This window comes from Staurois parvus, unplaced genomic scaffold, assembly GCF_062004578.1.
Source record: "Staurois parvus isolate SC_StPar_1 unplaced genomic scaffold, SC_StPar_1.0 ptg001483l, whole genome shotgun sequence".
Classification (NCBI taxonomy): Eukaryota; Metazoa; Chordata; class Amphibia; order Anura; family Ranidae; genus Staurois; species Staurois parvus.
The window spans coordinates 48,369-70,440 of record NW_028319279.1 but is presented as its reverse complement, the minus strand read 5'-3'; the positions used below and the strand labels follow the sequence as shown (position 1 = coordinate 70,440).

The 22,072-nt window shown below is 42.3% G+C and overlaps 15 non-coding genes and 1 pseudogene across 15 annotated transcripts; 3 read left to right on the top strand and 13 right to left on the bottom strand.

Moving 5' to 3' along the window:
• Positions 1–354: 354 nt before the first annotated feature.
• LOC149435616 (signal recognition particle RNA) lies at positions 355–644 on the bottom strand. Its single transcript, XR_016308381.1, has one exon.
• Positions 645–1,797: 1,153 nt separating this feature from the next.
• Positions 1,798–2,098, bottom strand: LOC149435615 (signal recognition particle RNA). The gene has a single exon (XR_016308431.1).
• Positions 2,099–3,478: 1,380 nt separating this feature from the next.
• On the bottom strand, positions 3,479–3,779 carry LOC149435614 (signal recognition particle RNA). The gene has a single exon (XR_016308408.1).
• Positions 3,780–5,315: 1,536 nt separating this feature from the next.
• On the bottom strand, positions 5,316–5,571 carry LOC149435613 (signal recognition particle RNA; annotated as a pseudogene).
• A 1,754-nt stretch (positions 5,572–7,325) lies between these two features.
• LOC149435612 (signal recognition particle RNA) lies at positions 7,326–7,617 on the bottom strand. The gene has a single exon (XR_016308384.1).
• A 1,121-nt stretch (positions 7,618–8,738) lies between these two features.
• LOC149435611 (signal recognition particle RNA) lies at positions 8,739–9,039 on the bottom strand. Its single transcript, XR_016308433.1, has one exon.
• Positions 9,040–9,798: 759 nt separating this feature from the next.
• LOC149435610 (signal recognition particle RNA) lies at positions 9,799–10,089 on the top strand. Its single transcript, XR_016308403.1, has one exon.
• Positions 10,090–10,483: 394 nt separating this feature from the next.
• Positions 10,484–10,784, bottom strand: LOC149435609 (signal recognition particle RNA). Its single transcript, XR_016308420.1, has one exon.
• A 1,979-nt stretch (positions 10,785–12,763) lies between these two features.
• On the bottom strand, positions 12,764–13,053 carry LOC149435608 (signal recognition particle RNA). Its single transcript, XR_016308382.1, has one exon.
• A 1,152-nt stretch (positions 13,054–14,205) lies between these two features.
• Positions 14,206–14,506, bottom strand: LOC149435607 (signal recognition particle RNA). The gene has a single exon (XR_016308409.1).
• A 1,153-nt stretch (positions 14,507–15,659) lies between these two features.
• LOC149435606 (signal recognition particle RNA) lies at positions 15,660–15,955 on the bottom strand. The gene has a single exon (XR_016308438.1).
• Positions 15,956–17,079: 1,124 nt separating this feature from the next.
• On the bottom strand, positions 17,080–17,381 carry LOC149435605 (signal recognition particle RNA). The gene has a single exon (XR_016308385.1).
• A 759-nt stretch (positions 17,382–18,140) lies between these two features.
• Positions 18,141–18,441, top strand: LOC149435604 (signal recognition particle RNA). Its single transcript, XR_016308443.1, has one exon.
• Positions 18,442–19,132: 691 nt separating this feature from the next.
• LOC149435603 (signal recognition particle RNA) lies at positions 19,133–19,428 on the bottom strand. Its single transcript, XR_016308445.1, has one exon.
• An 819-nt stretch (positions 19,429–20,247) lies between these two features.
• LOC149435602 (signal recognition particle RNA) lies at positions 20,248–20,543 on the top strand. Its single transcript, XR_016308392.1, has one exon.
• Positions 20,544–21,236: 693 nt separating this feature from the next.
• Positions 21,237–21,523, bottom strand: LOC149435601 (signal recognition particle RNA). Its single transcript, XR_016308401.1, has one exon.
• Between the last annotated feature and the right edge of the window lie 549 nt (positions 21,524–22,072).

Below are 22,072 nucleotides of genomic sequence, written 5' to 3'. Positions count from 1 at the left end.
CAATTGATTGCAGCATTGATAATCTGTGATAACTAATGAAGGGGTCCTGCATCGTTTTGAAACTTAGCGTTTTTACCACTGACACGGCGAAGGGGGCACACAAAGACACCTAGGCGGCCTGCATGTAGAGAATCCACACGCAGGCAAAGTGAGGCGGCAGACTTCTCAGCGCCCGGCCGAGAAGAGGTGTGATCCTCGGCACAGGAGGCAGCTCCCTGGTGCCCAGCACACCACTTTATGTGGGCTACGTGCAGGTACATGCAATGGGGAAGGGGGGGGGGGAAGAGAGGGAGGGGGGACCCTGACATATATTTACTGTATATTAAAAAAGATACATTAAAGGTGTAAGAAAAAATAAGGCTGTGTCCCACTGTATCATCCAGGCTGCTCTACACAGGTGCAATCCCACTACTGATTGGCATGGGGGTTTTTACCTGCTCCATTTCTGATCTGGGCCAGTTCACCCCTCCTTAGGACAACCTGGTAGCCCCAGGCTCCCCTAGAGCTACCATATTGATACCAACCTTAGTGTGGACACCTCCTCAACACAGCACAGAGTAGACCAGAACTCTTGGACTCAAGCAATCCAACAGCCTCAACCTCCCAAGTAGCTGGGATTACAGACGCACACCACCACGCCCAGCGATGGAAACAGTTTACAAAGAGATACTAAAACTTCAATACCAAATGATGACAAATCTCTGCCATCTAGAGTCAATATTGCTAATTGCAATTGCTTTATTAACATTACAATATTTCATATGCAACTGTCTTGCAATTGTCTTCCAGGAATTTCCTATCAATGAAAAGAACTGAGTTTTGACCTGGGCTGGTTCACCCCTCCTTAGAACAACCCAGTAGCCCCAGGCTCCCAAGAACTCTCGGACTCAAGCAATCTGATAGTCCTTGCCACCAAAGGAGCTGGGATTACAGATGTATGCCACTGCACTCTGCAATGGGCATTGCTTGCCCTGAGATACTAGCAGCTCAAAGCCAAATAATGGCTCAACTCTGTCATCTAATATCATTATTTCTAATAGCACATTCTTCACTCATGACCCTGTAATCTATTTTTCACTAAATCATTTCTTTCTCTGTTCTCCTACCTCTTTGTAACACCCTTCATGAGCTCCCAGGCCTCTCATTTCCCTCCTCACTTCCATTTGTTTGGAACATGTTACTTGTGGTCACTGCTCTATTCACACTACAAATCCCATAGTCCATCTGGGGTGTGGACAAGAGACAGTGGCTGCAATCCTACATACAGTGGGACCATGGAGAAAGAACGTAGCCACCTTCTAAGAGGAAGTGAAATCACAGAAGCAAGAAAAAGGAATTTGGAGGAGACTGAGAGCAACACAATCAAAGAATATATCGCCAGCACACCATGGATCTTTTAAGTTTCAGAATGATGCAGGACCCCTTCATTAGTTATCACATATTATCAATGTTGCAATCAATTGTAAAAGTCACCAATGCAAAATATTACAAACAATACCCAAACAAATCAATAAATAGTCTAAGTGGTCAGTTTCAGTCCCAGCGGTTGTAAAGCTGTGTAGGTGAAAAAGTCTGTGTCTCACTGTATTGTCCAGGCTGCACTACACTGGCTACATCTCAAGAATTCTGGGATAAATTCTCAGATTACTGTTCCATCATGCATTACTATGTAATATGGGGTCTGTTTTATTTTGTGATTTTTTAAATGCATCTAAAAGATGATCTAATGTTAAAGAAATCCTCAATATATCATATTTACCGTATATTAAAAAAAGATACATTAAAGGTGTAAAATAAGAATGTCTGTGTCTCACTGTATCATCCAGGCTGCTCTACACTGGCTATTCACAGGTGCAATCCCACTACTGATCAGCATGGGGGATTTGACCTGCTCCATTTCTGATCTGGGCCGGTTCACCCCTCCTTAGGACAACCTGGTAGCCCCAGGCTCCCCTAGAGCCACCATATTGATGCCAACCCTAGTGTGGACACCCACTCAACATAGCACAGAGTAGAGCAGAACTCCGGGACTCAAGCAATCCAACAGCCTCAGCCTCCCAAGTAGCTGGGATTACAGACGTACGCCACCGCACCCGGCAATGGAAACAGCTTACAAAGAGATACTAAAACTTCAACACCAAATGATGACAAAACTCTGCCATCTAGAGTCAATATTGATAATTGCAATTGCTTTATTATCATTACAATAAACATATTGCCAAAGTACAGCATGAATGGAAAACTGGGAATTCTATCAACACATTAAGGTGCGATAGGGTGGGGAAGGTGGTGGTGGGGGGTGGGGTGTAGTTGATTGCAGTTGCACAGTATATATTAATGTGTGCATGGACAAAGCATACACAGTATCATTTCTTTTGCATCCTGGTACTGTTTTTCGGCGTCTGCCCTTATACGATAATTGCACCGCACAACTTGTTATGCTCCTTCAATGCCTCCTTCTTTTTTTTTTTTTACTGTAACCCCCTGTTTTAGTCCACACCCTTCAAAAAATTAAGCCATAACTATTTTCTGCCACATAGTCTAACACTTCTTTATCATTCTACAAACTGTCCTCCCTGATAGACATCTCTGAACAAGCATTTGCAGAACAGAAGCTAGGAATGGTAACCTCCATATTTCCTAAGGCTAGGTTCACACCTATGCAGTTGGTGTTTGATCCGTTTCTGCAGTGCTTTTTGCTGTATGTTTTGAGTTTTGGAAACATGGATTTTTTAAGCGTTTTGCGTGTTTTCCTCCAACTTGTTGCTGGGCAGATTAAAACACAAAATGCATCAAAAATGTACTGCATACTTTCGGCGGCGTCTCCATGGAAATATATAGAACCAAAAACACAACATTTTGCATTGAAAAAAGTCCCTGACCCTTTCCAAAAAATGCACAGGGTGAAAACGTGAAGATGTGAACCTGTCCCATAGGAAATCATGTTAAATGGACTGCTGTGTGTTTCTGGAAAATGCAGTGGAAAACGCATAGGTGTGAACCTAAACTAAGCAAAGTTTTCATTTAATTGAAAAACAGTTGTAAGCACAAAGCTACATTCATACAAACATGTAGCAGAGGGTTGTCCAATATTGTGATGGCGGGGGCCACCTATGCACACAAAACATCTCACCAATGCTTTGGCACTCTGCTTGGCACTAGTTATGTGCCTTATACTGTCAGCAATTTGTCTGATAAATGCCATTCAGGCACTTCATTAGAGCTGATCATCAGCATAACCGGGGAACTTGGCAGATAAGACCCAGCAATGCTGGAATATTGCCAGAATCATTTACCTCTCATGAATTGTGGGATAAATTCTCGGATCGCTGTTCCATCATGCATTACTATGTAATATGGGGTCTGTTTTATTTTGTGCTTTTTTAAATGCATCTAAAAGATGATCTCATTTTACAGAAATCTTCAATATATCATATTTACTGTATATTAAAAAAGATACATTAAAAGTGTAAGAAAAAAAAGACTGTGTCCCACTTTATCATCCAGGCTGTTCTACACTGACTATTCACAGGTGCAATCCCACTACTGATTGGCATGGGGGTTTTGACCTGCTCCATTTCTGACCTGGGCCGGTTCACTCCTCCTTAGGACAACCTGGTAACCCCAAGGTCCCCTAGAGCCACCATATTGATACCAACCTTAGTGTGGACACCCGCTCAACATAGCACAGAGTAGACCAGAACTCCTGGACTCAAGCAATCCGACAGCCTCAACCTCCCAAGTAGCTGGGATTACAGACGCACGCCACTGCGCCCAGCGATGGAAACAGCTTACAAAGAGATACTAAAACGTCCAAGCCAAATGATGACAAAAATCTGCCATCTAGAGTCAATATTGCTAATTGCAATTGTTTTATTAACATTATTATTATACAGTATTTATAAAGCGCCAACAGTTCACTCAGCGCTGTACAATACAAAGGGGGACAGAACATGTGACAGTACAGTAACAATACAATGCAATACACGAGGGGTTCGAGGGCCCTGCTCTTTCGAGCTTACAATCTAGGAAATTACAATAAACATATTGCCAAAGTACAGCATGAATGGAAAACTGGGAATTCTATAAACACATTAAGGTGCGATAGGGTGGGGAAGGTGGTGGTGGGGGTGGGGTGTAGTTGATTGCGAATGCACAGTATATATTAATGTGTGCATGGACAAAGCATACACAGTATCATTTCTTTTGCATCCTGGTACTGTTTTTTGGCGTCTGCCTTAATCGATAATTGCACCGCACAACTTGTTGTGCTTCTTCAATGCCTCATTTTTTTTTTTTTTTTACTGTAACCCCCTGTTTTAGTCCACACCCTTTAAGAAATTAAGCCATAACTATTTCCTGCCATATAGTCTAGCACTTCTTTATCATTCTACAAACTGTCCTCCCTGATAGACATCTCTGAACCAGCATTTGCAGAACAGAAGCTAGGAATGGTAACCTCCATATTTCCTAAGGCTAGGTTCACACCTATGCAGTTGGCGTTTGATCCGTTTCTGCAGTGTTTCCTTTGCGGTGTGTTTTCGGTTTTTGCACCTGTGTTTTTGATGCATTTTGCGTTTTTCCGCCAACTTGTTGCTGGGCAGATTAAAATGCAAAATGCATAAAAAATGCACTACATGTTCTTCTGCAGAATCTCCATTGAAGTCTATAGAACCAAAAATGCAACATTTTGCATTGAAAAAAGTCTCAGACCATTTACAAAATACGCACCGAGTGAAAACGTGGAGATATGAACCTGTCCCATAGGACATCATGTTAAATGGACTGCTGTGCGTTTCTGTAAAATGCAGTGGAAAACGCATAGGTGTGAACCTAAACTAAGGAAAGTTTTCCTTTAATTGAAAAAACAGTTGTAAGCACAAAACTACATTCATACAAATATGTAGCAGAAGGTTGTCCAATATTGTGATGGCGGGGGCCACCTATGCACACAAAACATCTCACCAATGCTTTGGCACTCTGATTGGCACTAGTTAGGTACCTTATACTGTCACCAATTTGTCTGATAAATGTCATTCAGGCACTTCATTAGAGCTGATCATCAGCATAACCGGGGAACTTGGCAGATAAGACCCAGCAATGCTGGAATATTGCCAGAATCGTTTACCTCTCATGAATTCTGGGATAAATTCTCGGATCGCTGTTCCTCATGCATTACTATGTAATATGAGGTCTGTTTTATTTTGTGCTTATTTTAAAATGCATCTAAAAGATGATCTAATGTTATAGAAATCTTCAATATATCATATTTACTGTATATTAAAAAAGATACATTAAAGGTGTAAGAAAAAAACTAGACTGTGTCCCACTGTATCATGCAGGCTGCTCTACACGGGCTAGTCACAGGTGCAATCCCACTACTGAAAAGTATGGGGGTTTTCTGACCTAGGATGGTTCAACCCTTCTCCTAGAACCACCATATTGATAATGAACTTAGTGTGGATACCCGCTCAACATTGCACAGAGAAAATTAGAACTCGTGAACACGAGCAACACCGACAGCCTCATTGCATGTAGCTGAGATTACACATGCACACCACTACACCTGGCAAGGGTAATGAATTGCTCTGAGATACTAGAAGCTCAAAAGCCAAGTGATGTCTCCGCCCAGCCATCTAGTTTAAATATTGGTAATTGTGAGTGATTCACTAGCATTACAATAAACATGTTACTAAAGTACAGCATGAATGCAAAACTAGGAATATTATTAACACATTAGAAGTGAGGGGTGTAGAGGGGATTCACAGGGAGGTGAAACAAATGTAGCTCTGGATCCCTGATACAATGTCTGGCTAATGTAACTGTCTTGCTATTTTCTTCCAGGGATTTCCTATCAATGAAAAGCACCGGGTTTTGACCTGGGTTGGTTCACCCCTCCTTAGAACAACCAGGTAGCCCCAGGCTCCCCAAAATAGCACAGGAGAGACCAGAACTCCTGGACTCAAACAATCTGAGAGTCTCTGCCACCAAAGGAGCTGGGATTACAGATGCACGCCACTGCACGCTGTGGAAGGTGTTGCTTGCCCTGAGATACTAGCAGCTCAAAGCCAAATAATGTCTCAACTCTGTCATCCTCCTGTACCACTCTCCCCTCCCTCCTAGATTGTAAGCTCCAAGGAGCATCGCCCTCGAACCTCTCGTGTATCGCATTGTATTGTTGCTGTATTGTCTCCCACTATAATGTACAAAGCTGAGCAAACTATTGGCGCTATATAAATACTGTATAATAATAATAATCCAAAGTCATTATTGCTAATAGCACATTCTTCATTAACCACTTGCCCTCCAGCGAATTTACCCCCCTTCCTGACCAGGCCATTTCTTGTGATACAGCACTGTATTACTTTAACTGACAAGCAGTATTTCTGCTATACTGAAGGGGGGAAGCGGTTAATGACCCTGTAATCTATTTTTCAACAAATCATTTCTTTCGCTGTTCTCTGTTATTCTACCTACTTGTAACACCCTTTGTGAGCTCCCAGGCCTCTCATTTCCCTCCACACTTCTGTTTGTTTGGATCATGTTACTTGTGATCACTGCTCTATTGACACCACACATCCCATAGTCCATCCCCAGATGGATTATGGGATTTGTGTTGTGAATAGAGCAGTGACCACAAGTAACATGTTCCAAACAATTGGAAGTGAGGAGGGAAATAAGAGGCCTGGGAGCTGACAACTGGACAAGAGACAGTGGCTGCATTCCTACATACAGTGGGACCATGGAGAAAGAACGTAGCCACCTTCTAGCAGGAAGTGGGATCACAGCAGCAAGAAAAAGGAATTTGGAGATTTGAAGGAGACTGAGAGCAACACAATCAAAGAATATATCGCCAGCACACCATGGATCTTCAAAATAATATTCAAGTATTAAAGAGATCACATCACAGTGGTAAAAATGCTAAGTTTAAGAATAATGCAGGACCACTTCATTAGTTATCACAGATTATCAATGCTGCAATCAATTGTAAAAGTCACCAATGTAAAATATTACAAAGAATAACCAAACAAATCAATAAATAAATAGTCTAAGTGGTCAGTTTCAGTCCCAGCGGTTGTAAAGCTGTGTAGGTGAAAAAGTCTGTGTCTCACTGTATTGTCCAGGCTGCACTACACTGGCTACATCTCAAGAATTCTGGGATAAATTCTCGGATCGCTGTTCCATCATGCATTACTATGTAATATGGGGTCTGTTTTATTTTGTGCTTTTTAAATGCATCTAAAAGATGATCTAATGTTACAGAAATCTTCAATATATCATATTTACTGTATATTAAAAAAAGATACATTAAAGTTGTAAAAAAAAAAGGGCTGTGTCCTACTGTATCATCCAGGCTGCTCTACACTGGCTATTCACAGGTGCAATCCCACTACTGATTGGCACAGGGGGTTTTGACCTGCTCCATTTCTGACCTGGGCCGGTTCAACTCTCCTTAGGACAACCTGGCAGCCCCAGGCTCCCCTAGAGCCACCATATTGATACCAACCTTAGTGTGGACACCCACTCAACATAGCACAAAACTCCTGGACTCAAGCAATCCGACAGCCTCAGCCTCCCCAGTAGCTGGGATTACAGACGCACGCCACCGCACCCAGTGATGGAAACAGTTTACAAAGAGATACTAAAACTTCAATACCAAATGATGACAAAACTCTGCCATCTAGAGTCAATATTGCTAATTGCAATTGTTTTATTAACATTACAATAAACATATTGCCAAAGTACAGCATGAATGGGAAACTGGGAATTCTATCAACACATTAAGGTGCGATAGGGTGGGGAAGGTGGTGGTGGGGGGTGGGGTGTAGATGATTGCAGTTGCACAGTATATATTAATGTGTGCATGGACAAGGCATACACAGTATCATTTCTTTTGCATCCTGGTACTGTTTTTTGGCGTCTGCCTTAATCGATAATTGCACCGCACAACTTGTTATGCTTCTTCAATGCCTCCTTCTTTTTTTTTTTTACTGTAACCCCCTGTTTTAGTCCACACCCTTCAAAAAATTAAGCCATAACTATTTTCTGCCACATAGTCTAGCACTTCTTTATCATTCTACAAACTGTCCTCCCTGATAGACATCTCTGAACCAGCATTTGCAGAACAGAAGCTAGGAATGGTAACCTCCATATTTCCTAAGGCTAGGTTCACACCTATGCAGTTGGTGTTTGATCTATTTCTACAGTGTTTCTTGTGATGTTTTTTGCATTTTTGCACATGCTTTTTTTATGCGTTTTGAATTTTTTTCCACCCAACTTGTTGCTGGGCAGATTAAAACGCAAAATACATAACAAATGCACTACATACTTTCTGCAGCATCTCCAATGAAAAAAGTATCAGACCATTTCCAAAATTCGCACCGGGTGAAAATGCGGAGATGTGAACCTGTCCCATAGGAAATCATGTTAAATGGAATGCTGTGTGTTTCTGCAAAACGCATCAGCAAATGCATAGGTGTGAACCTAAACTAAGGAAAGTTTTCCTTTAATTTAAAAACAGTTGTAAGCACAAAGCTACATTCATACAAATATGTAGCAGAGGGTTATCCAATATTGTGATGGCGGGGGCCACCTATGCACACAAAACATCTCACCAATGCTTTGGCACTCTGATTGGTACTAGTTAGATGCATCTAAATGGTGACCTAATGTTATAGAAATCTTCAATATATCATATTTACTGTATATTAAAAAAAAGATTCATTAAAGGTGTAAATAAAAGACTGTGTCCTGCTGTATCATCCAGGCTGCTCTACACTGGCTATTCACAGGTGCAATCCCACTACTGATCGGCACGGGGGTTTTGACCTGCTCCATTTCTGACCTGGGCCGGTTCACCCCTCCTTAGAACAACCTGGTAGCCCCAGGCTCCCCTAGAGCCACCATATTGATACCAACCTTAGTGTGGACACCCGATCGACATAGCACAGAGTAGACCAGAACTCCTGGACGCAAGCAATCCGACAGCCTCAGCCTCCCAAGTAGCTGGGATTACAGACGCATGCCACTGCGCCCAGCGATGGAAACACCTTACAAAGAGATACTAAAACTTCAATACCAAATGATGACAAAACTCTGCCATCTAGAGTCAATATTGCTAATTGCAATTGTTTTATTAACATTACAATAAACATATTGCCAAAGTACAGCATGAATGGAAAACTGAGGTGATTGTAGCCGTATTAGTGCACTTGCGACAAAAACAATTGAGTACTGTCTGTGATACTTTTTTTATTTGCAGTAACGTACAATTTTGAGGATGAAAGCAGTACTGCAGAAACCTAGCCTTAGGAAATGTGGAGCTTACCATTCCTAGCTTCTGTTCTGCGAATGCTGGTTCAGAGATGTCTATCAGGGAGGACAGTTTGTAGAATGATAAAGAAGTGCTAGACTATATGGCAGAAAATAGTTATGTCTTAATTTTTTGAAGGGTGTGGACTAAAACAGGGGGTTACAGTAAAAAACAAAAAAATTAAGCATTGAAGAAGAATAACAAGTTGTGCGGTGCAATTATCGTATAAGGGCAGACGCCAAAAAACAGTACCAGGATGCAAAAGAAATGATACTTTGTATGCTTTGTCCATGCACACATTAATATATATTGTGCGACTGCAATCAACTACACCCCACCCCCCACCACCACCTTCCCCACCCTATTGCACCTTAATGTGTTGATAGAATTCCCAGATTGCAATTAGCAATATTGACTCTAGATGGCAGAGATTTGTCATCATTTGGTATTGAAGTTTTAGTATCTCTTTGTAAACTGTTTCCATCGCAGGGTGTTGTGGCGTGCGTCTGTAATCCCAGCTACTTGGGAGGCTGAGGCTGTTGGATTGCTTGAGTCCGAGAGTTCTTGTCTATTCTGTGCTATGTTGAGCGGGTGTCCCCACTAAGGTTGGTATCAATATGGTGGCTCTAGGGGAACCTGGGGCTACCCGGTTGTCCTAAGGAGGGGTGAACCAGCCTGGATGATACAGTGGGACACAGCCTTATTTTTTCTTACACCTTTAATGTATCTAAGCGCTGGGACTGAAACTGACCACTTGGACTATTTATTTATTGATTTGTTTGGTTATTCTTTGTAATATTTTACATTGGTGACTTTTACAATTGATTGCAGCATTGATAATCTGTGATAACTAATGAAGGGGTCCTGCATTGTTCTGAAACTTAGCGTTTTTACCACTGACACGGAGAAGGGGGCACACGGAGACACCTAGGTGGCCTGCATGTAGAGAATCCACACGCAGGCACAGTGGGGCGGCAGACTCCTCAGCGCCCAGCCGAGAAGAGGTGTGATCCTTGGCACCGGAGGCAGCTCCCTGGCGCCCAGCACACCACTTTTTGTGGGCTACATGCAGGTACATGCAAAGGGAAAGGGGGGGGGGAGCGAGGGAGGGGGGACCGTGACATATATTTACTGTATATTAAAAAAGATACATTAAAGGTGTAAGAAAAAATAAGGCTGTGTCCCACTGTATCATCCAGGCTGCTCTACACTGGCTATTCACAGGTGCAATCCCACTACTGATCGGCATGGGGGATTTGACCTGCTCCATTTCTGACCTGGGCCGGTTCACCCCTCCTTAGGACAACTTGGTAGCCCCAGACTCCCCTAGAGCCACCATATTGATACCAACCTTAGTGTGGACACCCACTCAACATAGCACAGAATAGACCAGAACTCCTGGACTCAAGCAATCCAACAGCCTCAGCCTCCCAAGTAGCTGGGATTACAGACGCACGCCACAACACCCGGCGGTGGAAAAGGTTTACAAAGAGATACTAAAACTTCAATACCAAATGATGACAAAACTCTGCCATCTAGAGTCAATATTGATAATTGCAATTGTTTTATTAACATTACAATAAACATATTGCCAAAGTACAGCATGAATGGAAAACTGGGAATTCTATCAACACATTAAGGTGCGATAGGGTGGGGAAGGTGGTGGTGGGGGGTGGGGTGTAGTTGATTGCAGTTGCACAGTATATATTAATGTTTGCATTGACAAAGCATACACAGTATCATTTCTTTTGCATCCTGATACTGTCTTTTGGAGTTTTTTTTATTTGATAATTGCACCGCACAACTAGTTATGCTTCTTCAATGTCTACTTTTTACTTTTTTTTTTTTTGTACTGTAAACCCCTTTTATTAGTCCACACGCTTCAAAAAATTAAGCCATAACTATTTTCTGCCACATAGTCTAGCACTTCTTTATCATTCTACAAACTGTCCTCCCTGATAGACATCTCTGAACCAGCATTTGCAGAACAGAAGCTAGGAATGGTAACCTCCATATTTTATTAGTTATATGTAGGTGTTTTGCAATTTTCTTCCAGGAATTTCCTATCAATGAATAGAACTGAGTTTTCATCTGGGCTGGTTCACCCCTTCTTAGAACAACCCGGTAGCCCCAGGCTCCCAAGAACTCCTGGACTCAAGCAATCTGATAGTCTTTGCCAGCAAAGGAGCTGGGATTACAGATGCACGCTACTGCACCCTGCGAAGGGCATTGCTTGCCCTGAGATACTAGCAGCTCAAAGCCAAATAATGGCTCAACTCTGTCATCTAATATCATTATTGCTAATAGCACATTCTTCATTCATGACCCTGTAATCTATTTTTCAATAAATCATTTCTTTCTCTGTTCTCCTACCTCCTTGTAACAGCCTTCATAAGCTCCCAGGCCTCTCATTTCTCTCCTCACTTCCGTTTGTTTGGAACATGTTACTTGTGGTCACTGCTCTATTCACACTACAAATCCCATAGTCCATCTGGGGTGTGGACAAGAGACAGTGGCTGCAATCCTACATACAGTGGGGCCATGGAGAAAAAACGTAGGTACCTTCTAAGAGGAAGTGAAATCACAGCAGCAAGAAAAAGGAATTTAGAAGAGACTGAGAGCAACACAATCAAAGAATATATCGCCAGCACACCATGTATCTTTAAAATAATATTCAAGTATTAATTAAAGAAATCACATCACAGTGGTAAAAACACTAAGTTTCAGAATGATGCAGGACCCCTTCATTAGTTATCACATATTATCAATGCTGCAATCAATTGTAAAAGCCACGAATGCAAAATATTACAAACAGTACCCAAACAAATCAATAAATAGTCTAAGTGGTCAGTATCAGTCCCAGTGCTTGTAAAGCTGTGAAGGTGAAAAAGTCTGTGTCTCACTGTATTGTCCAGGCTGCACTACACTGGCTACATCTCAAGAATTCTGGGATAAATTCTCGGATCGCTGTTCCATCATGCATTACTATGTAATATGGGGTCTGTTTTATTTTGTGCTTTTTTAAATGCAACTAAAAGATGATCTAATATCATCCAGGCTGCTCTACACTGGCTATTCACAGGTGCAATCCCACTTACAATTGATTGCAGCATTGATAATCTGTGATAACTAATGAAGGGGTCCTGCATCGTTTTGAAACTAAGCGTTTTTACCACTGACATGGAGAAGGGGGCACACAAAGACACCTAGGCGGCCTGCATGTAGAGAATCCACACGCAGGCAAAGTGAGGCGGCAGACTTCTCAGCGCCCGGCCGAGAAGAGGTGTGATCCTCGGCACAGGAGGCAGCTCCCTGGTGCCCAGCACACCACTTTATGTGGGCTATGTGCAGGTACATGCAATGGGGAAGGGGGGGGGGAAGAGAGGGAGGGGGGACCCTGACATATATTTACTGTATATTAAAAAAGATACATTAAACTTGTAAGAAAAAATAATTCTGTGTCCCACTGTATCATCCAGGCTGCTCTACACAGGTGTAATCCCACTACTGATTGGCATGGGGGTTTTGACCTGCTCCATTTCTGATCTGGGCCGGTTCACCCCTCCTTAGGACAACCTGGAAGCCCCAGGCTCCCCTAGAGCCACCATATTGATACCAACCTTAGTGTGGACACCTCCTCAACACAGCACAGAGTAGACCAGAACTCCTGGACTCAAGCAATCCAACAGCCTCAGCCTCCCAAGTAGCTGGGATTACAGACGCACGCCACCGCGCCCGGCGATGGAAGCAGCTTACAAAGAGATACTAAAACTTCAATACCAAATGATGACAAAACTCTGCCATCTAGAGTCAATATTGCTAATTGCAATTGCTTTATTAACATTACAATATTTCATATGCAACTGTCTTGCAATTTTCTTCCAGGAATTTCCTATCAATGAAAAGAACTGAGTTTTGACCTGGGCTGGTTCACCCCTCCTTAGAACAACCCGGTAGCCCCAGGCTCCCAAGAACTCCCGGACTCAAGCAATCTGAGAGTCTTTGCCAGCAAAGGAGCTGGGATTACAGATGTATGCCACTGCACTCTGCAATGGGCATTGCTTTCCCTGAGATATTAGCAGCTCAAAGCCAAATAATGGTTCAACTCTGTCATCTAATATCATTATTGCTAATAGCACATTCTTCACTCATGACCCTGTAATCTATTTTTCACTAAATCATTTCTTTCTCTGTTCTCCTACCTCTTTGTAACACCCTTCATGAGCTCCCAGGCCTCTCATTTCCCTCCTCACTTCCGTTTGTTTGGAACATGTTACTTGTGGTCACTGCTCTATTCACACTACAAATCCCATAGTCCATCTGGGGTGTGGACAAGAGACAGTGGCTGCAATCCTACATACAGTGGGACCATGGAGAAAGAACGTAGCCACCTTCTAAGAGGAAGTGAAATCACAGAAGCAAGAAAAAGGAATTTGGAGGAGACTGAGAGCAACACAATCAAAGAATATATCGCCAGCACACCATGGATCTTTTAAGTTTCAGAATGATGCAGAACCCCTTCATTAGTTATCACATATTATCAATGCTGCAATCAATTGTAAAAGTCAGCAATGCAAAATATTACAAACAATACCCAAACAAATCAATAAATAGTCTAAGTGGTCAGTTTCAGTCCCAGCGGTTGTAAAGCTGTGTAGGTGAAAAAGTCTGTGTCTCACTGTATTGTCCAGGCTGCACTACACTGGCTACATCTCAAGAATTCTGGGATAAATTCTCAGATTACTGTTCCATCATGCATTACTATGTAATATGGGGTCTGTTTTATTTTGTGCTTTTTAAATGCATCTAAAAGATGATCTAATGTTACAGAAATCTTCAATATATCATATTTACCGTATATTAAAAAAAGATACATTAAAGGTGTAAAATAAGAAAGATTGTGTCTCACTGTATCATCCAGGCTGCTCTACACTGGCTATTCACAGGTGTAATCCCACTACTGATCGGCATGGGGGTTTTGACCTGCTCCATTTCTGACCTGGGCCGGTTCACCCCTCCTTAGGACAACCTGGTAGCCCCAGGCTCCCCTAGAGCCACCATATTGATACCAACCTTAGCGTGGACACCCACTCAACATAGCACAGAGTAGACCAGAACTCCTGGACTCAAGCAATCCGACAGCCTCAGCCTCCCAAGTAGCTGGGATTACAGACGCACGCCACCGCACCCGGCGATGGAAACAGTTTACAAAGAGATACTAAAACTTCAATACCAAATGATGACAAAACTCTGCCATCTAGAGTCAATATTGCTAATTGCAATTGCTTTATTAACATTACAATATTTCATATGCAACTGTCTTGCAATTTTCTTCCAGGAATTTCCTATCAATGAAAAGAACTGAGTTTTGACCTGGGCTGGTTCACCCCTCCTTAGAACAACCCGGTAGCCCCAGGCTCCCAAGAACTCCCGGACTCAAGCAATCTGAGAGTCTTTGCCAGCAAAGGAGCTGGGATTACAGATGTATGCCACTGCACTCTGCAATGGGCATTGCTTGCCCTGAGATATTAGCAGCTCAAAGCCAAATAATGGCTCAACTCTGTCATCTAATATCATTATTGCTAATAGCACATTCTTCACTCATGACCCTGTAATTTATTTTTCACTAAATCATTTCTTTCTCTGTTCTCCTACCTCTTTGTAACACCCTTCATGAGCTCCCAGGCCTCTCATTTCCCTGCTCACTTCCGTTTGTTTGGAACATGTTACTTGTGGTCACTGCTCTATTCACACTACAAATCCCATAGTCCATCTGGGGTGTGGACAAGAGACAGTGGCTGCAATCCTACATACAGTGGGACCATGGAGAAAGAACGTAGCCACTTTCTAAGAGGAAGTGAAATCACAGAAGCAAGAAAAAGGAATTTGGAGGAGACTGAGAGCAACACAATCAAAGAATATATCGCCAGCACACCATGGATCTTTTAAGTTTCAGAATGATGCAGGACCCCTTCATTAGTTATCACATATTATCAATGCTGCAATCAATTGTAAAAGTCAGCAATGCAAAATATTACAAACAATACCCAAACAAATCAATAAATAGTCTAAGTGGTCAGTTTCAGTCCCAGCGGTTGTAAAGCTGTGTAGGTGAAAAAGTCTGTGTCTCACTGTATTGTCCAGGCTGCACTACACTGGCTACATCTCAAGAATTCTGGGATAAATTCTCAGATTACTGTTCCATCATGCATTACTATGTAATATGGGGTCAGTTTTATTTTGTGCTTTTTTAAATGCAACTAAAAGATGATCTAATGTTAAAGAAATCTTCAATATATCATATTTACCGTATATTAAAAAAAGATACATTAAAGGTGTAAAATAAGAAAGATTGTGTCTCACTGTATCATCCAGGCTGCTCTACACTGGCTATTCACAGGTGCAATCCCACTACTGATTGGCATGGGGGTTTTGACCTGCTCCATTTCTGATCTGGGCCAGTTCACCCATCCTTAAGACAACCTGGTAGCCCCAGGCTCCCCTAGAGCCACCATATTGATGCCAACCTTAGTGTGGACACCCACTCAACATAGCACAGAGCAGAACTCCTGGACTCAAGCAATCCGACAGCCTCAACCTCCCCAGTAGCTGGGATTACAGACGCACGCCACCGCACCCGGCCATGGAAACAGTTTACAAAGAGATACTAAAACTTCAACACCAAATGATGACAAAACTCTGCCATCTAGAGTCAATATTGCTAATTGCAATTGTTTTATTAACATTACAATAAACATATTGCCAAAGTACAGCATGAATGGAAAACTGGGAATTCTATCAACACATTAAGGTGCGATAGGGTGGGGAAGGTGGTGGTGGGGGTGGGGTGTAGTTGATTGCAGTTGCACAGTATATATTAATGTGTGCACGGACAAAGCATACACAGTATCATTTCTTTTGCATCCTGGTACTGTTTTTCGGCGTCTGCCCTTATACGATAATTGCACCGCACAACTTGTTATGCTTCTTCAATGCCTCCTTCTTTTTTTTTTTTTTTACTGTAACCCCCTGTTTTAGTCCACACCCTTCAAAAAATTAAGCCATAACTATTTTCTGCCACATAGTCTAGCACTTCTTTATCCTTCTACAAACTGTCCTCCCTGATAGACATCTCTGAACCAGCATTTGCAGAACAGAAGCTAGGAATGGTAACCTCCATATTTCCTAAGGCTAGGTTCACACCTATGCAGTTGGTGTTTGATCTATTTCTACAGTGTTTCTTGTGATGTTTTTTGCATTTTTGCACATGCTTTTTTTATGCGTTTTGAATTTTTTTCCCCCCAACTTGTTGCTGGGCAGATTAAAACTCAAAATACATAAAAAATGCACTACATACTTTCTGCAGCATCTCCAATGAAAAAAGTATCAGACCATTTCCAAAATTCGCAACGGGTGAAAATACGGAGATGTGAACCTGTCCCATAGGAAATCATGTTAAATGGAATGCTGTGTGTTTCTGCAAAACGCATCAGCAAATGCATAGGTGTGAACCTAAACTAAGGAAAGTTTTTCTTTAATTTAAAAACAGTTGTAAGCACAAAGCTACATTCATACAAATATGTAGCAGAGGGTTATCCAATATTGTGATGGCAGGGGCCACCTATGCACACAAAACATCTCACCAATGCTTTGGCACTCTGATTGGTACTAGTTAGATGCATCTAAATGGTGACCTAATGTTATAGAAATCTTCAATATATCATATTTACTGTATATTAAAAAAAAGATTCATTAAAGGTGTAAATAAAAGACTGTGTCCTGCTGTATCATCCAGGCTGCTCTACACTGGCTATTCACAGGTGCAATCCCACTACTGATCGGCACGGGGGTTTTGACCTGCTCCATTTCTGACCTGGGCCGGTTCACCCCTCCTTTGAACAACCTGGTAGCCCCAAGCTCCCCTGGAGCCACCATATTGATACCAACCTTAGTGTGGACACCCGATCGACATAGCACAGAGTAGACCAGAACTCCTGGACTCAAGCAATGCCGACAGTCTCAGCCTCCCAAGTAGCTGGGATTACAGACGCACGCCACTGCGCCCAGCGATGGAAACACCTTACAAAGAGATACTAAAACTTCAATACCAAATGATGACAAAACTCTCCCATCTAGAGTCAATATTGCTTATTGCAATTGCTTTATTAACATTACAATAAACATATTCTCAAAGTACAGCATGAATGGAAAACTGAGGTGATTGTAGCCGTATTAGTGCACTTGCGACAAAAACAATTGAGTACTGTCTGTGATACTTTTTTTATTTGCAGTAATGTACAATTTTGAGGACGAAAGCAGTACTGCAGAAACCTAGCCTTAGGAAATATGGAGCTTACCATTCCTAGCTTCTGTTCTGCAAATGCTGGTTCAGAGATGTCTATCAGGGAGGACAGTTTGTAGAATGATAAAGAAGTGCTAGACTATATGGCAGAAAATAGTTATGTCTTAATTTTTTGAAGGGTGTGGACTAAAACAGGGGGTTACAGTAAAAAACAAAAAAATTAAGCATTGAAGAAGAATAACAAGTTGTGCAGTGCAATTATCGTATAAGGGCAGACGCCAAAAAACAGTACCAGGATGCAAAAGAAATTATACTGTGTATGCTTTGTCCATGCACACATTAATATATATTGTGCGACTGCAATCAACTACACCCCACCCCCCACCACCACCTTCCCCACCCTATTGCACCTTAATGTGTTGATAGAATTCCCAGATTGCAATTAGCAATATTGACTCTAGATGGCAGAGATTTGTCATCATTTGGTATTGAAGTTTTAGTATCTCTTTGTAAACTGTTTCCATCGCCGGGTGTTGTGGCGTGCGTCTGTAATCCCAGCTACTTGGGAGGCTGAAGCTGTCGGATTGCTTGAGTCCAGGATTTCTTGTCTATTCTGTGCTATGTTGAGCGGGTGTCCACACTAAGGTTGGTATCAATATGGTGGCTCTAGGGGGACCTGGGGCTACCCGGTTGTCCTAAGGTGGGGTGAACCAGCCCGGGTCAGAAATGGAGCAGGTCAAAACCCCTGTGCCAATCAGTAGTGGGATTGCACCTGTGAATAGCCAGTGTAGAGCAGCCTGGATGATACAGTGGGACACAGTCTTTCTTATTTTACACCTTTAATGTATCTTTTTTTAATATACAGTAAATATGATATATTGAAGATTTCTGTAACATTAGATCATCTTTTAGTTGCATTGAAAAAAAAATCACAAAATAAAACAGACCCCATATTACATAGTAATGCATGAAGCAACAGCAATCTGAGAATTTATCCCAGAATTCTTGAGATGTAGCCAGTGTAGTGCAGCCTGGACAATACAGTGAGACACAGACTTTTTCACCTACACAGCTTTACAAGCGCTGGGACTGAAACTGACCTCTTGGACTATTTATTTATTGATTTGTTTGGTTATTCTTTGTAATATTTTACATTGGTGACTTTTACAATTGATTGCAGCATTGATAATCTGTGATAACTAATGAAGGGGTCCTGCATTGTTCTGAAACTTAGCGTTTTTACCACTGACACGGAGAAGGGGGCACACGGAGACACCTAGGTGGCCTGCATGTAGAGAATCCACAGGCAGGCACAGTGGGGCGGCAGACTTCTCAGTGCCCAGCCGAGAAGAGGTGTGATCCTTGGCACAGGAGGCAGCTCCCTGGCGCCCAGCACACCACTTTTTGTGGGCTACATGCAGGTACATGCAAAGGGAAAGGGGGGGGAGCGAGGGAGGGGGGACCGTGACATATATTTACTGTATATTAAAAAAGATACATTAAAGGTGTAAGAAAAAATAAGGCTGTGTCCCACTGTATCATCCAGGCTGCTCTACACTGGCTATTCACAGGTGTAATCCCACTACTGATCGGCATGGGGGTTTTGACCTGCTCCATTTCTGATCTGGTTCACCCTTCCTTAGGACAACCTGGTAGCCCCAGGCTCCCCTAGAGCCACCATATTGATACCAATCTTAGTATGGACATCCACTCAACATAGCACAGAGTAGACAAGAACTCCTGGACTCAAGCAATCCAACAGCCTCAGCCTCCCAAGTAGCTGGGATTACAGACGCACGCCACTGCGCCCGGCAATGGAAACAGTTTACAAAGAGATACTAAAACTTCAACACCAAATGATGACAAAACTCTCCCATCTAGAGTCAATATTGCTAATTGCAATTGTTTTATTAACATTACAATAAACATATTGCCAAAGTACAGCATGAATGGAAAACTGAGGTGATTGTAGCCGTATTAGTGCAATTGCGACCAAAACAATTGAGTACTGTCCGTGATACTTTTTTTATTTGCACTAGCATACAATTTTGAGGACGAGCTTTCAAGGTATGTCCCCTTCTTCAAGGTCCAAGTAGTACTGCAGAAACGGATCAAACGCCAACTGAATAGGTGTGAACCTAACCTTTGGAAATATGGAGCTTACCATTCCTAGCTTCTGTTCTGCAAATGCTGGTTCAGAGATGTCTATCAGGGAGGACAGTTTGTAGAATGATAAAGAAGTGCTAGACTATGTGGCAGAAAATAGCTATGGCTTAATTTTTTGAAGGGTGTGGACTAAAACAGGGGTTTACAGTAAAAAAGAAAAAATGAGGCATTGAAGAAGAATAACAAGTTGTGCGGTGAAATTATCGTATAAGGCAGATGGCAAAAAACAGTACCAGGATGCAAAAGAAATGATACTGTGTATGCTTTGTCCATGCACACATTAAGATATACTGTGCAACCGCAATCAACTACACCCCACCCCCCACCACCACCTTCCCCACCCTATCGCACCTTAATGTGTTGATAGAATTCCCAGATTGCAATTAGCAATATTGACTCTAGATGGCAGAGTTTTGTCATCATTTGGTATTGAAGTTTTAGTATCTCTTTGTGAACCATCCCCATCTCTGGGTGCGGTGGCGTGCATATGTAATCCCAGCTACTTGGGAGGCTGAGGCTGTTAGATTGCTTGAGTTCAGGAGTTCTGGTCTACTCTGTGCTATGTTGAATGGGTGTCCACACTAAGGTTGGTATCAATATGGTGGCTCTAGGAGATCCTGGGGCTGCCAGTTTGTCCTAAGGAAGGGTGAACTGGCCCAGATCAGAAGCAGGTCAAAACCCCTGTGCTGATCAGTAGTGGGATTGCACCTGTAAATAGCCAGTGTAGAGCAGCCTGGATGATACAGTGGGACACAGTCTTACTTATTTTACACCTTTAATGTATATTTTTTTAATATACAGTAAATATGATATGTTGAAGATTTCTTTAACATTAGATCATTTTTTAGTTGCATTTAAAAAAGCACAAAATAAAACAGACCCGATATTACATAGTAATGCATGATGGAACAGTGATCCGAGAATTTATCCCAGAATTCTTGAGATGTAGCCAGTGTAGTGCAGCCTGGACAATACAGTGAGACACAGACTTTTTCACCTACACAGCTTTACAACCGCTGGGACTGAAACTGACCACTTAGACTATTTATTGATTTGTTTAGTTATTCTTTGTAATATTTTACATTGGTGACTTTTACAATTGATTGCAGCATTGATAATCTGTGATAACTAATGAAGGGGTCCTGCATCATTCTGAAACTTAGCATTTTTACCACTGACACGGAGAAGGGGGCACACGGAGACACCTAGGCGGCCTGCATGTAGAGAATCCACACACAGGCACAGTGGGGCGGCAGACTCCTCAGCGCCCTGCAGAGGAGAGGTGTGATCCTTGTGGCAGGAAGCAGCTCCCTGGCACCCATCACACCACTTTATGTGGGCTACGTGCGGGCACAGGTATATGCAATGGGGAAGGGGGGGGGGAAGAGAGGGAGGGGGGACTGTGACATATATTTACTGTATATTAAAAAAGATACATTAAAGGTGTAAGAAAATGTAAGGCTGTGTCAAACTGTATTGTCTAAGGCTGCTCTACACTGACTACTCACAGGCGCAATACCACTAATGATTGGCACGGGGGTTTTGAACTGCTCCATTTCTGATCTGGTTCACCCTTCCGTAGGACAACCTGGTAGCCCCAGGCTCCCCTAGAGCCACCATATTGATACCAACCTTAGTGTGGACACCCACTCAACATAGCACAGAACTCCTGGACTCAAGCAATCCGACAGCCTCAGCCTCCCAAGTAGCTGGGATTACAGACGCACGCCACCGCACCCGGCAATGGAAATTGCTTACAAAGAGATACTAAAACTTCAACACCAAATGATGACAAAACTCTGCCATCTAGAGTCAATATTGATAATTGCAATTGCTTTATTAACATTACAATAAACATATTGCCAAAGTACAGCATGAATGGAAAACTGGGAATTCTATCAACACATTAAGGTGCGATAGGGTGGGAAAGGTGGTGGGGGGTGGGGTGTAGTTGATATATATTAATGTGTGCATGGACAAAGCATACACAGTATCATTTCTTTTGTATCCTGGTACTGGTTTTTGGCATCTGCCTTATTCAATGCTTATGCTTCTTCAATGTCTACTTTTTCCTTTTTTTTTTTTTTCTGTTAACCCCTTTTTTAGTCCACACCCTTCAAAAAATTAAGCCATAACTATTTTCTGCCACATAGTCTAGCACTTCTTTATCATTCTACAAACTGTCCTCCCTGATAGACATCTCTGAACCAGCATTTGCAGAACAGAAGCTAGGAATGGTAACCTCCATATTTCCTAAGGTTAGGTTCACACCTATGCATTTGGTGTTTGAT